Source organism: Balaenoptera borealis, assembly GCF_965194805.1.
Source record: "Balaenoptera borealis genome assembly, chromosome: 7".
NCBI lineage: Eukaryota > Metazoa > Chordata > Mammalia > Artiodactyla > Balaenopteridae > Balaenoptera > Balaenoptera borealis.
In genome coordinates this window covers 72516020-72533960 of record NC_138864.1, presented here as the reverse complement: position 1 = coordinate 72533960, position 17941 = coordinate 72516020, and the positions used below count along the sequence as shown (strand labels likewise).

The window sequence follows — 17941 nt, the reverse complement described above, 5'->3', positions numbered from 1 at the left end:
AGAGGCACATGAAAAAATGCTCAACATCACTAATTATTAGAGAAATGCAGATCAAAACTACACTGAGGTATCACCTCATACTGGTCAGAATGGCCATCATCAATAAACATACAAACAATAAATGCTGGAGAGGGTGTGGAGAAAAGGGAACCCTCTTGCACTGTTGGTGGGAATGTAAATTGATACAGCCACTATGGAGAACAGTATGGAGGTTCCTTAAAAATCTAAAAATAGAACTACCATACGACCCAGCAATCCCACTACTTGGCATATACCCTGAGAAAACCATAATTCAAAAAGACACATGCACTTCAATGTTCATTGCAGCACTATTTATAATAGCCAGGACATGGAAGCAACCTAAATGTCCATCGGCAGATGAATGGATAAAGAAGATGTGGTACAAATATACAATGGAATATTATTCAGTCATTAAAAGGAAGGAAATTGGGTCATTTGTAGAGACGTTGATGGACCTAGAGTCTGTCATACAGAGTGAAGTAAGTCAGAAAGAGAAAAACAAATATCGTATATTAACACATGTATGTGGAATCTAGAAAAATGGTACAGAGGAACCTATTTGCAGGACAGGAATAGAGATGCAGATGTAGGGAATGGACATGTGGACACGGCGCAGGGGGAGTGAGGGTGGGATGAATTGGGAGATTGGGATTGACGTACATGCACTGACACGTGTAAAACAGATAGCTGGTGGGAACCTGCTGTATAGCACAGGGAGCTCAGCTTGGTGCTCTGTGGTGACCTGGATGGTTGGGATGGGGTTAGGGTAGAAGGGAGGTCCAAGAGGGAGGGGATATATGTATACATAGAGCTGATTCAGTTCATTGTACAGCAGGAACTAACACAACATTGCAAAGCAACTATACCCCCCCCCCCAAAAAAAACATAAAAAAAGTATGAGACTAGCCAAGTGACAAAATGATAAAAACAAAGTATTTAATAGAAATATACTCATAGGTGAACTACATTTTGAAAGTATTTTATGTGAACTCTAAAATAATTGTGATGAATATATTCAAGAAAATTGATGTCATGATGGCAAATTTCACAAGAGAACTAGTTTCTCAGCTTTTAGATCTCTTATCCTACAAAGTGTGGGATTTGGAAAATGTATCTAGAGAAAAAGAAGTGCAGAATGTCAGACTTATTCTCTCTAGTTTCTTAAACTCCAGGATCTTGGTCCCTCAAGTTCTTGCTGACTTCATAGTATTAAACTCTATTTGTCTGCCTAGTATTGTGAGAATGTTAAAGGTTCAGAGCTGCTGCTTTCTGCAATAGCTCTAGGTTGACAACAATTATTATTAGCATATATTTCCAGGAGAAACGGGGCAGAGAATGTCATGGCCACGTCAAAGTGTTTCCATCCTCTCTGTCATGTAGGCTGTTTCAAGCTCTGGGTGTCAATGCTACTCTCTGATATGTTCAGACAGTAGTTTATTCATTTTCATTACAGTCAACAATTATTCTTGATGTGAAGGTTAGTCTTTTACAAACTACTCTATCATAGACAAAAGTGAAAATTCTCAGTATTTCCCTTTTAACCTGATAAGTTAATTGATTTTTGTTAGTTTTAATTACAAAGATATTAGGTGCAGTTATGACTTTTTCAGTCCTTTTTCTCCCTTTACTCTCTCTCTCTTTTTTCTTTTTTAAAATATTTATTTATTTATTTTTATTTGGTTGCCTGGGTCTTAGTTTTGGCTCATTGGCTCCTTAGTTGCAGCATCTGGGCTCCTTAGTTGTGACATGCATGTGAGATCTAGTTCCCCGACCAGGGATCGAACCCAGGTCCCCTGCATTGGGAGCATGGAGTCTTAACCACTGCACCACCAGGGAAGGCCCTACTCTTTTACTTTTTTCTCTTCTGCCTATTCAAAATATAACGTAAGATATATATGACATTTCTAATATTTTAGTGGTTCCCTTGAAAATTTTAACATTCATATTTGACTTAACTGTAGTTTCAAGTTATCTTGTCCATCTTCTGAAACAAATCAAGAATTTCAAATATTTTCATATGCCTTCCCTCCTGAGTTAAATACTATTATTGTTTGCTATTTTAGTTTCTCTTGCTTATTTAATCCCTCAACATACACATTATTTCATGCTTATTATTTCATATTTATTTTCATTTAACACATGCTTACCATTTTATTTTTTTTATCATCCCTTCTTGCATCTCAAATTCTCCTTCTGATATCATCTGATGTTGATATTTGTTTCTTGAGGCTTTATTTTCTTTAGACTTAAGTGAGAGTATATTGGTAGTAAATTTTCTAGGTTTCTGTTTGTCTAAAACAGTGGATTTCAAAGTATACACTATAGAACTCTGGGGATCCTGAGTTACTCTCAGAGGATTCATAAAACTTTTCATAAAAATACTAAGATCTTATTTGCATTTTCCACTGTACTGACATTTGTACAGGTGTTGAAAAGCAATGATGGGTAAAACTTCTGGCTCCTTAGGAATGTTTTGATGAAGCAGTAAAAATTACTAATTTTATTACATTTTGACACTTGAAAACATGTCGTTTTTATTATTCTTTTTTCAAGGAAGGGAAAATATGCATAAAGCATATTGCATATTAAAAAATACATAGGTTTTCCGGAGGAAAAGCATTCGTCCAATAGTTTGAACTGTGAGATGAATAAACTGCTTTTTCATGCAACACTTCTTTTTTTAAAGAAAGCTGTCAGACAGCCTATCATTATTCAAATTTAAGGGACTTGGCAGAAAATTTATCTTCAACAAAATGTAAACCTGTCACTTCAAGGAAAACAACCAACTAGTGATGTTCTGATAAATGTTTAGCAACTAGCCCCCGGGGGACAAAGAAAGTCCCAATTTGTAGATTTATAGCCAATTTCTGTGGTGTAAATACTCCCAGCATGGCTGATTTCAAACTACCAACTTGATGTCACTGAACACAGAGTTAAGAGTAGATAATTGGGTCTCGTAAACCATTGCAAACCAACTATTGCACACTACTGAAAACAGTGCCAATGATACAATTAGAGATTCTAAGTGAAAACTAGTATCCACCAACATGAGTCTGACAGCTTCCCAATACATAAAGACTTTTCCACAAAGATTGTTAGACATATTAACAAATGTAAGTTTTATATTGTGTAATGAAATGTGTCAACATTTAGAAGGTCTAAATAACTCAATGATCCAATGTTTTCCAAATGACCAATGTATGCTGTTACCAAATCTTGCATGGATAAAAGATTTATTCAAAATTCAAGATAGACAAATCAATTTAATGTGGCAGAGTACAGATTATTTTTTGATACGGCTTCAGATTCTGTATTGCAACTAACCTTTAAGAAACTACCACTTATCAAGCTTTGGTTTGGTATCAGATCACCTTAAAAAGGCTACTAAAATACTTCTCCCTTCTCTAATTATGTATTTGTGTATAACCAGATTTTCTTCTTTATGTCCTTCAACCAAATCAACATGTCACAATGGAAGGAATTCCTTATTTTCAAAATGGAAGGAAAAGTTCCAAGTCTGGAATGACTGTAGAGAATAAAGAGAGGGTCAGAGAAGAGTTACGCTCTCCTCACAGGTGCAGTGTTAAGACAAAGCAGACCCTTGATGTTCCCAATGCTCTAGATGCAAGGAAAAGTCTTCAGTTTGGGAGGTGGGCAAAGCAAACTGCCTCAAAGAGAGCATCGCCAATTCAGCCCTTCACTCTTTCGCAAAGTAACTTTTCAGGACACTTTGAGGATTATTTTTCTGAGGTCAGCTCTCATTTAATTAAATTTGTTTTTTGACTGATAAATACTTCTTATTTAATTTACATGTTTCCTGGACTTCTATGGCTTTATTAGAATAGCCTGTATTTAATTTTAAGTTCCTAGAGGGAAGAGACTAGATTTTAGTTCCTTTTAAAATGGCCAAGCATAGACCACAGCCAAATTTGTACATAATAAACAATTGATGGTGATTAATTTTCTCTTCTCTAGAGCCTGGTTTATGGCACAAGGTAGATAGTCTATCTTCCTTACTAATCTAATAAAAGTTTAGCCTTATCCCTAGTGCCCAGAAATTTATAGTAATGAAGAAAATAATGCAGATACAAATATAACTACTTGAAATTCCTAATATGAAAATGGGTAGGGTTCCCAAAGTTTGATTATATATCAGTTGTTCAGAAGACGTTTTTCTTGGGGGGGGAAACTATTATATAGAATATTTATGTCTGTTGGTGAGGTCAAGTCTAAATATATCTGAAGTATAGTATTGTATAAATATAACAATAATGCATTGTTTCTATGGGAAACAGGTATTCTAAGTTGGCTGTCAAAGAAACATCCCACTCTGGTAGAGAAATAGCTGATCTTTTCCATTAATGTACCACCTTCTGGGTAGTAAAAGCTGAGTCTCCCTGCGATCTAAGCCACTGAAAATGTTCTGATATAGGAACTTGAGCTGGAAGGAAATGGGGACAGGATTATGGGGAGGAGATAGTGACTCATAAGGAGGAGATTGGGGAAAGAGGGGTGTGGGCAGAAGTTCTGGAAGTAGGCAAAGGAGTGTAGATTTGAGTTTTCTAGTAGGGCAGCATTGAGGGGAACGCTGGGTTCCAGATGGGCCACTCAGTCTCCCCATTTTCCCCTAGGTCTACAAGGTTGATCTCTTCTTCCATTCCGTGGTCACCACCTTATGTTTTCCTCCTGTGTGGGCCACATATCTTCCCTCGTTAATCTCTGGGTCCTAAACACTGGCATTCATCATAAATGTGAGTCTTAATATGTGTGAGGTGCTCCTTGGGAAATCAGGTCAAAGCAGAAAATGTCATGTTGTTCAACTTTTAATAACTCATATTGATTCATCAACACTAAATTTAGAGTTCAACACTTAGGTACTCAGAAAATTATTCAAGTTAGAAAATTGATCATTATAATATTTGTTTCTAGAGAAATTGTGTTAACAAGAGTGGTCTGATGCAAAGGAAAGAGATTATGCATCTGTGCATATACTCATATATAAAGTCTATGCTTTCAGTTTTGTTCTATCAATTCCTCTTATCCCCAATATTTTCATGGCCACAACAATACAACCTGGGCATCAGGGAAGAAAAGGATTGAGAACAGAAGATTAATTGTAGGGAAACAGTTGAATATAATTTTTATATATCCACTTTGATATATGATTTTCCTTTTGACTAACTACTTGTAGGGAATGCTTTCAAGCTGGCTAAGACCCTTATGGAGTTGCCTGTTCCACTAACACTGGTGGCTTTTGGTAGGAATTAGCAAAATCCATAACATACCTAAAATGAAAGCTTTTTTTCTTCTGCTGGACAAAAGAAATCGAAACAGGTGGGGTAAAGTAGATAATGATATAGGAAAACACTGAGAAGCTCAAAGGCTAACATTGCTTACATCAGACATTGTTTATGGGGTTGAATCAACCTGATCCCACAATACTACAACCTCATTTCCCACCAAACAAACAACCAAAGAAAAACAAAAAACCCATATATTGTTTACTAAAGTTTATTTTTCATCACCATGCAGATAGAAGTAGGTTCCTGAGAACAGTGAGCTAGGGCTAGAGAAAATGAATCACACAATATGTCTTTCACTCTGTTTAGTCTTAAGGTCTATAGTTTTTCACTGTTCATAAAGATAGCAGCATTCTGTGTTTTCAGGCTCATTAATCATTTGGTAACTTCACTGATCCTTCCTGTTAGACAGCTCTATTCAGAAAACTACCAGGATAGCAGGTTCCCTTACTTACAGAGCAACCACACATGCAGCAGCAAAGATTTATCAAAAAGCACATAGTCTCTTCTTTTCTGCCTCCATCCCTCTGACAGAGTATTTTAACAACACTGCTGAGTACACTGATGTCTTTATAATAGGAAGACAGGAATTGTATTATTTTCTTTGGTAAGATGAAATGTTACAATAGTAAGCAGGGTTAAAAATAGTGAAATTTTCATTCTCTTTTAAGAAAAAGCACTATATATTCATCTGTATTCAGTTTTTTGGCTCGAATAGAAATTTGGGGGGTTTTCCATCTTTTCCAATTTGCTTTAAATTTATAAACAGTAAACTTCAATCTTTATGTTGCATGGTGCTGTGAGGTTTGACAAATGCACAGAGTCATGTAACCATGACCATAATCAAGATTCAGAACAATTTAACACTCTCCCCCCAGATGCCCTTGGGCTGACACTTTATAGTCAGATTTACTTCTTTAAGCCTTGATACCACTGATCTGTTCTCTACCCATATAGTTTTGCATTTTCCAGAATGTCAAATAAAATGATTCATACTCACATAGTATGTAGACTTTTTAGTCTAACTTGTTTCAGCCAGTACAATATATTTGAAATATATACATGTTGTTGTAGGTACCATACTGTTTTCAGTAAACCAGTTTATTCTTAAGTAGTTTTCCTTTCAATGGATTTAACACAATTTGATTATTCATCCTCCAGATGAAGGACTAGTGGGTTGCTTCTAGTTTTTGTCAAATGAAGCTGCTATAAACATTTGTCAGCAGGTTTTTATGTGAGCATATGTTTTTATTTCACTTGCATAAATACCTATGAGTGGGATTTTTGAGTAGAGAGTAACAGTATGTTTAACTTTATAAGAAACTGACAAGATATTTTCCTTAGTGGCTGTACTATTTTGCATTTCTACCAGTAATGTCTGAGAATCCTAGTTGCTCTTCTGCACCCTTGCCAGAACTTAGTTTTGCAGGTGTTTTTGTTGTTGTTTGTTTCTTTTTGGTCATTTTAATAGATGGGTAGTGGAATCTTACTCTGTTTATCATTTGTATTTCCATAATGAATAATGATGTTGATTACCTTTTCATGTTGTTATTTGCCATCTGTATATTTTCTTTGGTGAGGTATTTGTTTAAATCTTTTGCCCATTGTTATTGAGTTTTCTTATTGTTGAGTTTTGAGAGTTCTTCATATATTCTGGATACAAGTCCTTTGTCAGATACGTAACTTAAAAATATTTTCTCTGAGCTTGTGGTTTTTTTCATTCCCTGTCTTTCATAGACCAAATATTTTTAATTTTGATGATCCAGTTAATCATATTTTTCTTTTATGGACTATGCATTTGATGTCATGTCTAAGAACATTTTATATTTTACATTTATGTCTGTGATCCATTTTGAGTCCATTTTTACATAAGATATACAGTATATATTAAGGTGTTTTTTGTTTTTTTTTTTTAAATATGGATGACCAATTGTCCCAATATCATTTGTGGAAGACTGTCATTTCCCTATTGAATTGGTTTTGTACTTTTCTCAAAATTCAGTTGCACTTTTGTGTACAGGTCAATATCTGGATTCCATTCCGTTCCGCTGATTTATATGCCCATTCTTTTGCTAAAATCACACTGTTTGATTACTGTTGTTTCAAAGGTTTAAATTAAGTACTGTAAATCCTCCAATTTTATTTTATTTAAAAAATTTTGGCCATTCTGTTTCCTTTGATTTTCCATAAATATGGCATATCATTTTTATCCTTTTTCTTTTACTCAGTCTATATAATTGTATTTAAACTGTGTTTTTATAGGCAGCTTATAGTTGAGTCCTTTAAAAAAAATCTAATCTGATAATGTTTGTCTTTTAATAATTGTGTTTAAAGAATTCACATTAATGTAATAATTTATATGGTTCACTATGTCAACCATTTTATTATTTTTCTACTCTGATATTTGTTCTGCTCAGACCTTCTTTTGGGTATTTGAATTATTTTAAGCAATTAAATTTTAATTTATGTATTGGTGTTTGGCTACTACCACTTTGTATTATTTTTTAATGGTTACTCTAGGGATTAAAATATACATACCTAATTTTATAGTCTTCTTACAGTTAATATTTTACCACTTAGTGTAAAAAATAGAGGCTTACGCAACCATTCAGGAGATCAGCAAGGAAAGAGAGGATTTAAATAACACTATAGACCAATTGGACCTAACACACATAAACAGAAACAGTTCATCCAACAACACTAGAATATATATTCTTCTCAAATGTATGTGGTACATTCTCCAAGATAGACCACATGCTAGGCCATGAAACAAGTCTTCTCCCTTATGTTGCTGTTTCCAAGTATATTACATCTATGTACATTGAAATACTCTCCCCAGACAATATTATAATTTTTTTATTACAACCATGAAACATATGTTAAAAAACTTAAGAATAAACACAACCTATTCTGTTTTCCAAAATGTTTACCATTTCTGTCATTCCTTTTCATTTCTAAAGTTCCAAGTTTCCCTCTGGTGTCATTTCCTTCAGCCTAAGGAGACTTTCTTTATGGGAAGATCAATAGAGACAAATTCTCTTAGTTTTCTTTATCTAAGAATGTCTTTATTTGCCTTCATTCTTGATAGATTTTTTTTCTATATATAAAATTCAGGGTTGACAGTTCTGTTTACTCAACACTTTAAAAATGTTATTTGTTTTCTGTCTTTCGTGGTTTCTGGTGCAAAATTTGAAGTCATTCAAACATTATTCTGCTATATATAATGTGATGCCTCCTCACCACCTCCACCCCCAGCAGCTTTCAAGATCTTTTTCTTTGTCTTCAGTTCTCAGCAGTTTGATCATAAAATTTCTAGATGTGGTTTCCTTTGAATTACCTAGTTTGGGGTTGCCTAGTTTTTCAAGCTGCAATTTCATATCTTTCACCAAATTGCTTCTGTAGATACTTTTCTAGAAACTGTATACACATTCATTCCTAATATAAGGTGAACTAATGGCTTGTGGATTGACACCACTCACTCCTGAACCACCACTGGTTATCAGTAATTGATCTCAGAACCCCATTTTGTTAAGCCTCAGGGAAGCTTCAGAAGTGTTCTCACCACAGCCAGTAACCAGTCAGCTGTTGCTTATAGTTGAAACTCATTGCCACCCCATAATCTAGGGATTCTAAAACTTCCCCTCTATTAAGGCAGTCCACTAGGAGCTATGGAGGTGGATCATATCCTTTTGGTTCTGAGTGGTGTTACTTTAAGTGAGATGAATTTTGACACTATGTGATAATCTACAATATGGGGTATTTAAATTATAAATTGTTGTTGTTAGGTTAAGAATGTCTTTGAAGGTGCTGTTTCTTACAACTCAGGGCCCACTTGCAGTCCAGCAATGGGAGAAACTGATCTCTGGTTTCAAAACTTTTTTTAATCTTATTGAAACAGTTGAGCTCTGTCCTTGCAATATTTTCTCCATAACTTAAACAGATTTGTGAATCCACTTCATTGAGTATACGGAAGCATTTTGAATGCATTTTGTGTCTTGAGCTTACTTCTAATTACATCTTATGTTTTGTTTTTCTTTTCTTCTTGTCCTATTATTCCCATCCTCTTATTGAAGATTTTATAATTTATGAGTTGATATAATCTGCCTGAAGTCCTTTTTGAACAAATCATGGATATAAATAAATAAAATATAGCTTATTCTTTGATAAAAAACACTGAATAGCCTGAGGGTATTGATTATTCACAAATAATTTATAGTTTTTTTTTTTTTAATTTATAGTTTTAATGAAATTCTAATCAAAGTTCTATTTTGGAAGAAGGCAACATAGTTCTAAATTAACTTTGTAAGAATAAAGTGATGAAAGTACCTGAGAAAATGTTTAAGAGAAAGTTAACTCACAACTGATGATGAGTTAACTTGCCCTATTATCTATTTAAACATTTTAAAAACTGCAATCATCAAAAGAGTATGGGCTTTACATAATTCTGGCCAGAGAGATTAATAAAAAGACACCTGTTAGTATCTGGTAAAATAAGTATCACAACCTAATGTGGATGGGATAAACTATAGTTAACAAATAGTTTGAAAAAAAAGTTATTTCATATCATACAGCATAAGTTCCAGATGCATTAAAGGATTAATATTTTTAAGAATAACATACAAATCTAGAACATATATATTGAGCTAATCTTTGTGAAAGTAAATTTTTGACATATAAGCAATGGGAAAACACGCATACATACTCTACCTGTTCTAGTCAGAAGAGACAGAAAACAATGAATAATAATATATCTATATTTATATTAAATACAGTAATTTATTAATATAGTAATAAAAACTAAGTGAGGAGAAATGGTATTGCCAGGGGCAGAAAGGGAGAATTGTGAGAATACTTGAAATTTGAAAAATGGTTAGGGAGTAAGGGACCAAGTTGGTGACATAGGAGACTCTTGAAAAAGGTAAAATATGTGAGGTGATGAATATGTTAACTCCATGGTGGGAATTCTTTTGTAAGGTATGTGTATATCAAATCATCACATGTACACTTTAAACATCTTACAATTTTATTTTTCAATTATACCTCAACAAGGCTGAAAAATTTTTTAAATGATGGTCAGAGAGAGTTTTGTTGAGATGGTGACATGTGTGCAAAGACTTTAAGGAGATGAGAAAGCAAGTCACATGGCTCTTCTGGGGAGGAATATTCCAGGCAAAGAGAACAGCAAGTACAAATGTCCTGTGGTGCAAGTGAGGAACAATAAAGAGGCCAGTGTAGGGTGGGGGTAGAGAAGCCAATGAGTAAGGAGGAGAATGGGGGGTTAATAGTGAACACAGAGAGCCATTACAGAAGGGACTTTGGCTCTTATTCTGAGTCAAATGGAGACAATTGAAAGGCTTTAAACAATGAATCGACTCGATAGTACTTATGTTCTAAAAGAATATCTCTGGCTACTAAGTTGAAAACAACTATAGACGGACAGTTGCAGAAGCAACTTCAGAAGTGTTGAAGACCAAAAGCAGGAAGTCAGAAACAGGAAGGCCAGATGTGAAGCTTTTGAAATAATCCATGTAATAGATGATGGCACCTTAGACAAGGGAAGTGGTAAAAAAGTGGAGAGAAGTTGTAAAATGCTGGATATATTTTGAAGTTCAAGCTGACAGGAATGCTGACCAAAGGTGGTATATATAATGATTATTTATACAAACTCCAGAGCTGGACTCCTGAGCTCGAATCCCAACTTTAGAATTTGCTAGCTGTGTTATCCTGAGTGAGTTATTTAATATCTCCCTGTGACAGTTTCCAAATCTTTAAAATGTGGATAATAACGGTGTCCATATCACGTGGTTATTTTGAGGACTTAAGATGATAACCTATGTAAAGTGCTTAGGATATTGCCAGGCACATAGTAATCACTAGATTATGTATTATTATTATTATTATTATTAGACTCAGGATATGAGATATAGTGTTTAATCAATGCTGATGTTGGAAAATGCTTAGGAAACAAAGTATAAAGCGTTAGGTGAAAAATACCTGGTTACAAAACACAAAAACAAAAGTGTAGCATAATTCAAATTATAAGTTTGAAAGTTATTTACATATATATACAAAAATGTAAAAGGAAACATCCTGAAATATTTCTAGTGAATAGCTCTAGATAACAATATTGTGGATAATTTATTGTCTTATCGTTTCCCAAACTTCCTATAATAAACATGAATGTCTTTGTATAATCAGAAAAAAAGTTATTAAACATTTTAGAAAACAATTTATTAAGAAAATGAAATGAGTCACCCTATTTCATCTCATAAGTAAAACAAGGAGGGAAATGAAATAAAGAGTAGAAGGGAAAAAAAGAGAAAGAAAGGTATTTCCTGAGGTTATTGTCAAAGAGTTGGAAGAGAATAGAAAAAGTACATGGTTATGTGAGAAAAGATTATACAAAGTAATATCTGAATGCTAAGTAAAAACATCACAGAAAGGAAGTCTCTCAAGGGTGCCTGTAATCCCCTCAAGGGTTAGGAACTAGAAGGAGAGCTATATAATGAGAGAGTTCCTCAGGTGGCCAGGAAGCCTCTTAACCCCGAGTAAATCCATGGCTGGTGGAAAGTGAAGAGGCCTGTCCAGATGGAAGGAGGAGAAAGAAAGGGACCGTCTTTGTCCACATTTGTATGCTAATTCCTAGATCCTAGAACCAATGAATAATAGACCTGGAAGGGAATTGTTGGATTTTCCAGCCTATGTCCTCATTTTAAAATTAGGAAGATGAAACCCAGAGAGGTTAGAGGATTTATCTGAAATTATACAGCTGGTGAGTCACACAATTGGATAATCCTCCAAATCTAATCAGTGCTTCTAGTGTCTTACACTGTTAGAAACTCAAGGACGATCAGTACATAGAAGTGATATCACAGCATTGCAACCCGAAAGGGATCCAAGTATTGAAAGTACTAATCTCTAGTATTATTTTCACAAGGTAATAATAATAATAGCCTATAATCTTAGGAAATATATGTTTATTATAGCTACTTTGTGTTTTGTTGTGGAGATTAGCTCAATTCTAATGCTCAGATAAATGCCCATTACTCACAGTTTGATAGTTATTAATAGTTGTTTTCTTTCTTTGCTTAGACAACCCCAGGAATTAACTATTACATTAAACTTCATTGGCAGCAAAAAACAAACAAAAATCTGAAAATATACCACTTTAAATAGACCAGATCTTTTAAATTGATGAAGTTAGGTGTAACTTTGGGTTCTGTCCTGTACCTGCATCTGCCTCCCCAATACCCTCATCATTTTCAGTTCCTCCTGACTCCCTGTTCCATGATTCATCTGTACTTCCAACTGGTATGCTCATGGTTCTCATTGCCCGGTGCTTCCTCCCTTGTCAAGGTAGCTTCCTTCTTCTCATTCATTTTTTCATTCATCCAATTAACAAACATTTATTGGACTCCTTCTATAAGTAAGTTTTTATGTGAGAAGCCGTGGGGCAATACAAAGGAAAATAAATATTGGCCATTGATTTCGAGTCAGGGCTTTGGTAGGGGAGGTAAAGGTGCACACAAGTAGCTAAAAAGCAAGCTGCTTATATTTTGAGATGAGAGTGGGACAACCAAAATGGTAAGGAACTCCTAGGTAGTTGACATTGCTTCCAACTACAAGAATTTGGTATAATTTCATGAAAAGCTGGTATTTAATTAGGGCTTTGAAGGTGGAGAAAGATGTGGGCAGATAGAAGACCTAGGTCCCCTCTCACCACCATCCAGCTTAAACACATCTCTGAATATGTGGTAGCTTCAGGTTTATCCTTCCATGCAAGAATGTTTTGCTACCTCACAGGAGGAAGAGGCCTTAGTCCTAGATAGTTCAGGCAACAAATCAGAGGCACATGGCCAGAGAAGCTTCTTCCACCTCAGTTTTACACATCAAAGGTTAAGCTGTAACAAAGACCTCTTTGCAAAAGTTGGTCGCACTGGCATAGGGGCCAGGGTGATAATGACCAACAGTGATTCAGAATTGTTTGAACCTATTAGGCAAGGGGACTGATTAATAGAACTGTTTTATATAGTATAAACATCAGTGGAAGTGGCAGCCAACTGGGCTGAGCAAGGCCAAGCATGTAGTGTCAGACCAGAGAGAGAAAGGTGATCTGAATTTTCAAAATCTTTGCAGTCAGTGTCAGTGGATGTCAAGATGATTTTCTGAAGGGAGTCTATTTTGTGAGGGATTAGAAAATAGAAGAAATACTTGGTGTGCTCTTTCCATTGCAAGGCAAAAACAGAAAATATTAAATCCAAGGCCATATTCCTGACCTGTGAGTAATGGCTTAATAAGTTTTGGACAGCAGCTTTCTCTTCTAATGAATAGCTGACAGCATCTCCTCCTAAGCATACACTCATCGAGTCCTGAAACTCCAGCTCTCCAGTGGCTCCAGTAAGTCCTAGTGACAAATCAGAGAAGCATAATACAGTAAGAGAGAGAATCACCACTGCATAAGTTGTGCTAGTGTTAATTTTTAAAACTACATCCCAAACACAAAGTACAGAGCATCAGTACTTGCAAAGCCATCCAAACATAGGAGAGGACAAAATTAAAAATTAAAAATATGAAAACTGAGAGTGGGGTCACTGCATACTTGCACAGTTGTACACCTTGGGCCCTTCTGTAAGCAGTCCTTCTTGCTGTCTGTTGTCTGGAGATATCAATTCCTTGCCACTTGGAGCTCTCTATAGTTTAAAACATAGCTACTGGTTTGTCTCAGAGAGAGTGAGTCAAGAGAGAATGAGAGAGGGCCCAAAACAAGCCACAGACTATTAACAGTCTAATTACAGATGTGATATCCCATAACTTCTGTCATACTTATTCATTAGAAGTGAGTCAGTAAATCCAGCCCAATCTCAAGAGTTGGGGATTTACACAGGTCATGAACACACAGGTGGGGACAATGGGAAACCATCTTAGAGGTTGCTACTGCAGAGATGATTGCTTATACTCTAAATATTTAGAGTTTGTTGGCAAGCAGCACATATTTTCTGCTTTATTTACATTAAGTGTACACTGATAATGAGGCAGTGGGAAATTATATACTGTCTTTGAAAGACCGATAAACTGCCAGAGGACCTGAAGTTTTGTTCTAGCTTAATCACTTAAAACTATAGGATGTACAAGCTAGAGGTTGTAGGAGGACTCTCTTATAAATATTCTAGTTTACTGCTTTTCAAACTTCTCTGCTGAAGATATCCTAAAAGACAAAGAGGGTTGATACATCTTCTTTACCTCTGTACTGGGAGTTGGGGATATGGATAAAGCCTGTTTGCCACAGGACTCTTTTTTTTTTTTTTTGGTAATATTAAGTTAAATCTTGAAAAGTTATGTGAGTTTTATTTCCTACCTTATAATATACTGTGTTTCTTATAATTAAAGATGTTACCATTAAATCAAATGATACTCTCAGAAGATAGACGATGTTTATGTCATCACTCTGTTAATGCCCTAGCACAGCATATGGTCCACTGCGAATGGCATGTGATAAACTGGCTGCCAAAAGGAAGGAAGGAAGGGGAAGTTGGGAGGGTGGGAGGGAGGAAGGAAGGGGGAAGGGGGGAGGGGAGAAGGAGAAGGGGGGAAGGAAGAAAGGGGAGAAAACTCTGGTTTGTAGTATTTACTGATCTTCCTGGTGTAAATATTTCCACTATGCCTGATTTATTGACTGTGGTGTTGGGAAATGCTGTTTACAATCAGCTCTTGAGAGCAGGTTTGAGCTGGCTCTCACACCACTGTCTGTCATTTTACCTCCTTGTGCTTTTGTTACTCAACTGTAAAATGGGGGTAGCATTCTTGGTCCTGCCATTTCAAAAGTAATCATTTGCAGAAAAAAAAATATTTTAGATAACTAAATTACATACTTTAGAACAAAATTAAACTGTAGCTGGTTAACTATTAAAATGTAGAAACTGAAAAAAATTAAGATTAAAATATACATGGATATTATATAATGTTTGAGAAGGAAAGGATTTTTAAGCATAATAAGTATAAACTATAAGCTTAAGATTTCTTAAGCTTTGTAAAAGCATGAACTATAAAGGAAAAGATTGAGGTATTGTATAAAATAAAAATAAATTCCACTTTATGGCAAAAAATAGTATAAGCATAAAGTACATAGGTATTTCTGCAGAAAGTAAAAAAAATTAATATGAACAATTTTTAACACTGTAATATTTCCCATGATTTGGGGTTCTTTTCATTCATGGTTATTATTTAATCCACAAAATAAGTTTTGAGGTAGGCAGTCATTGTGATCATTATGTATAAAATGCATAATCTGAGTCTCAGAACTGAGTTGCCCTGCTTTTAAGTGTTATTGTTAGGGAAAATATTAAATAATTGATATATATGGAATAATGACTCTGTCTAGGCCTACGATGATACACAGCAGTTGCTAAACTAGGCCAATTTCTTTTTTTTTTTTTCTCAATTTGTATTTTACCGAGAGATTCTAATAACTTGAAAGATGTTCCATACTAAAGAAGAATTATACTGATGAGGAAATTTGTTTGCTAGCCAGGAATCACTAATCATCACCCAGTTAACATTTACAGTCATCACCTTGGTTATTTTATTTTCTGATGTCAAATTATTGTGTTAAAGAATGCTACTGTTGTGAATTCAGTTGTCCAGTGAAAGTATGGAAAAGGAATTATCGGTATGATACATTATTGCTGTATATTCAAAGAACCTGACATTTCAATAGTTGCATTGTTTAGTTATGTTTCTTACCACATACAGGGATATTTAATTAATCTACATGTGATAGAATGGTACTTTTCCCACAAATTTCAGTAAACAAGCAAGCATGTAAACAAACAAATTATTCCCCAAATCAGGAAGATGCAACACAAGTGAACTTTATAACATACTTCCCCACTAGGACAAAACAAAAACAAAGCAAAATAAAAAACTTTTTGAGCATAATAAGGGATCTAACAATATGTTTTCTTTTTTAAAGTAACTATCTGGAGTATTCAGGAGAGGAAGAAAAAAATAAGCTCCCTAGAGAAGACCAAACCATCTCAGTGACTTTTTCCACCTCTCTTTCTTCCAAAACTTAAGGTTAAACTCTCCCTTTTCAGCAACACAAATGGGAGAGAAAGAACAGAATTCTAAAATTGAGGCTAGGAAGTAAGCCCAGCTTAGGAATGGAGAAGTGGTCATTTTGGGGGAATGAAAGAAATTAAGATGAGTGAGGCACTTAGGATGGCTAGATCTTGGGAGAAAGAATAGTCTGGGGTTTGGGTGTATATCCTAGTAATCAAAGGAACTACCATATGGGTATATAAAGAGACTGGGGCCCTAAGACTTCCTGCTAGAGGATGATGAGCCTGGATGGGTTATCCAGTAGAGGTACCACCATTAACAGTGTGCATCCTTTCCCCATTTTCCTCTCTGTTTATTTGGATCTCTTATGGTGAATCTTACTGATCCTTCCTTAGGGTTCCATGTGTTGGAGAGACTTCTTTTTGTACTCCAGTGCTGACCCATCTCTGACCGCAGACTGGCTCCTGGGACATCTTCAGTTGAAAATGATGAGAAGACCAAAAAGCTGTGTCTGCATCACATGACTGACTATCCAGTAAGTCTGACTACTCTGATGATATATTCTCTGCAAGAATGTGGGTATATTTCATCCTTCAGGTTATTTTAGGTTAGCACCTAGATTTGGGAAATTGCCCTATATTTGCTTTTATGAAGCTATAAATAGATCAGCATTTGGGCTCATTTACTCTTTCCTAAAGCAAACAAGCTCCAAGTGCTGTACTGTTCCATTGGAGAAGTCAGAAGCTGTGATAAAGGGGCAAGAACTTCTAGTTACCTGGGGGACTAGAAACTACAGGTGTAACTCAGCCACAGTGTTTCTCTGAGCTTGCATAACTTTAGCACTTAATTTTGATTAAAGACTTTTTGGAAGCAATCACATGAAGTGTTGAAAGGTACCTTTCTTTGTTGGGGTTTTGAGGTTTTGCTTGTGGAGTGGTTTTTCTGGAATTTGGGGGCAAATAAGATTATCTTGTGGAAACAGATGACCATTACTTTCCTTCAGTTTTATTACGCATTGTGTGGGTATGTAGATAATCCTCAGGTATTCTTATTTGCATCGTGGGAATCAGTGTCCACTCAGCAGCTGAAGATAATGTCATCTGTTGTTACAGCAGCTGTTTCTTGCCAGATGTGAGGAGGGAATGTTAGATATTATTACTCTTAATGCATAAATTAAAAACACCACAAAATATTTTTGACGAGAGACCTAGAGTACAAAATAACAAGCTTAGCACCTGTTTAAAGACTGCAGATCTTGGTATCCATTCTGATAAGGGGAGATTTGTTTCTTCTTCTGGATATTCTTTGAGAATACACTCTTTCTACCTTTGGCAAATGTCTTTTTTTTCCCTGAGGAGCATATGCCTGACCCCTAATTCATTCAGAAACACTATATGATGTAATAGTGTTTATCAAATTTAAACCAACAACCCAGTCTTTCTGCTTTTGACTAAAACTAATAATTTCGAGTGGAGTAAATTGACTTACCTTCACCAAAATTCAACGGAAAAAAATAATTGTGCTTGCTTTGGTAGCAGTCTGAGAACATATGTTGAATCAGT

At 35.3% G+C, this 17941-nt stretch overlaps 1 protein-coding gene across 7 annotated transcripts in view; it reads left to right on the top strand.

Moving 5' to 3' along the window:
* GNGT1 (G protein subunit gamma transducin 1) overlaps positions 1-17941 on the top strand; it is a 293847-nt gene that overhangs the window by 100728 nt on the left and 175178 nt on the right. For all 7 annotated transcript variants that reach the window (XM_082398676.1, XM_082398678.1, XM_082398682.1 and 4 more), the window contains exon 2: positions 16775-16914. The gene's annotated coding sequence lies outside the window, so the exon portion shown is untranslated. The remainder of the gene's footprint in view (positions 1-16774; positions 16915-17941) is intronic.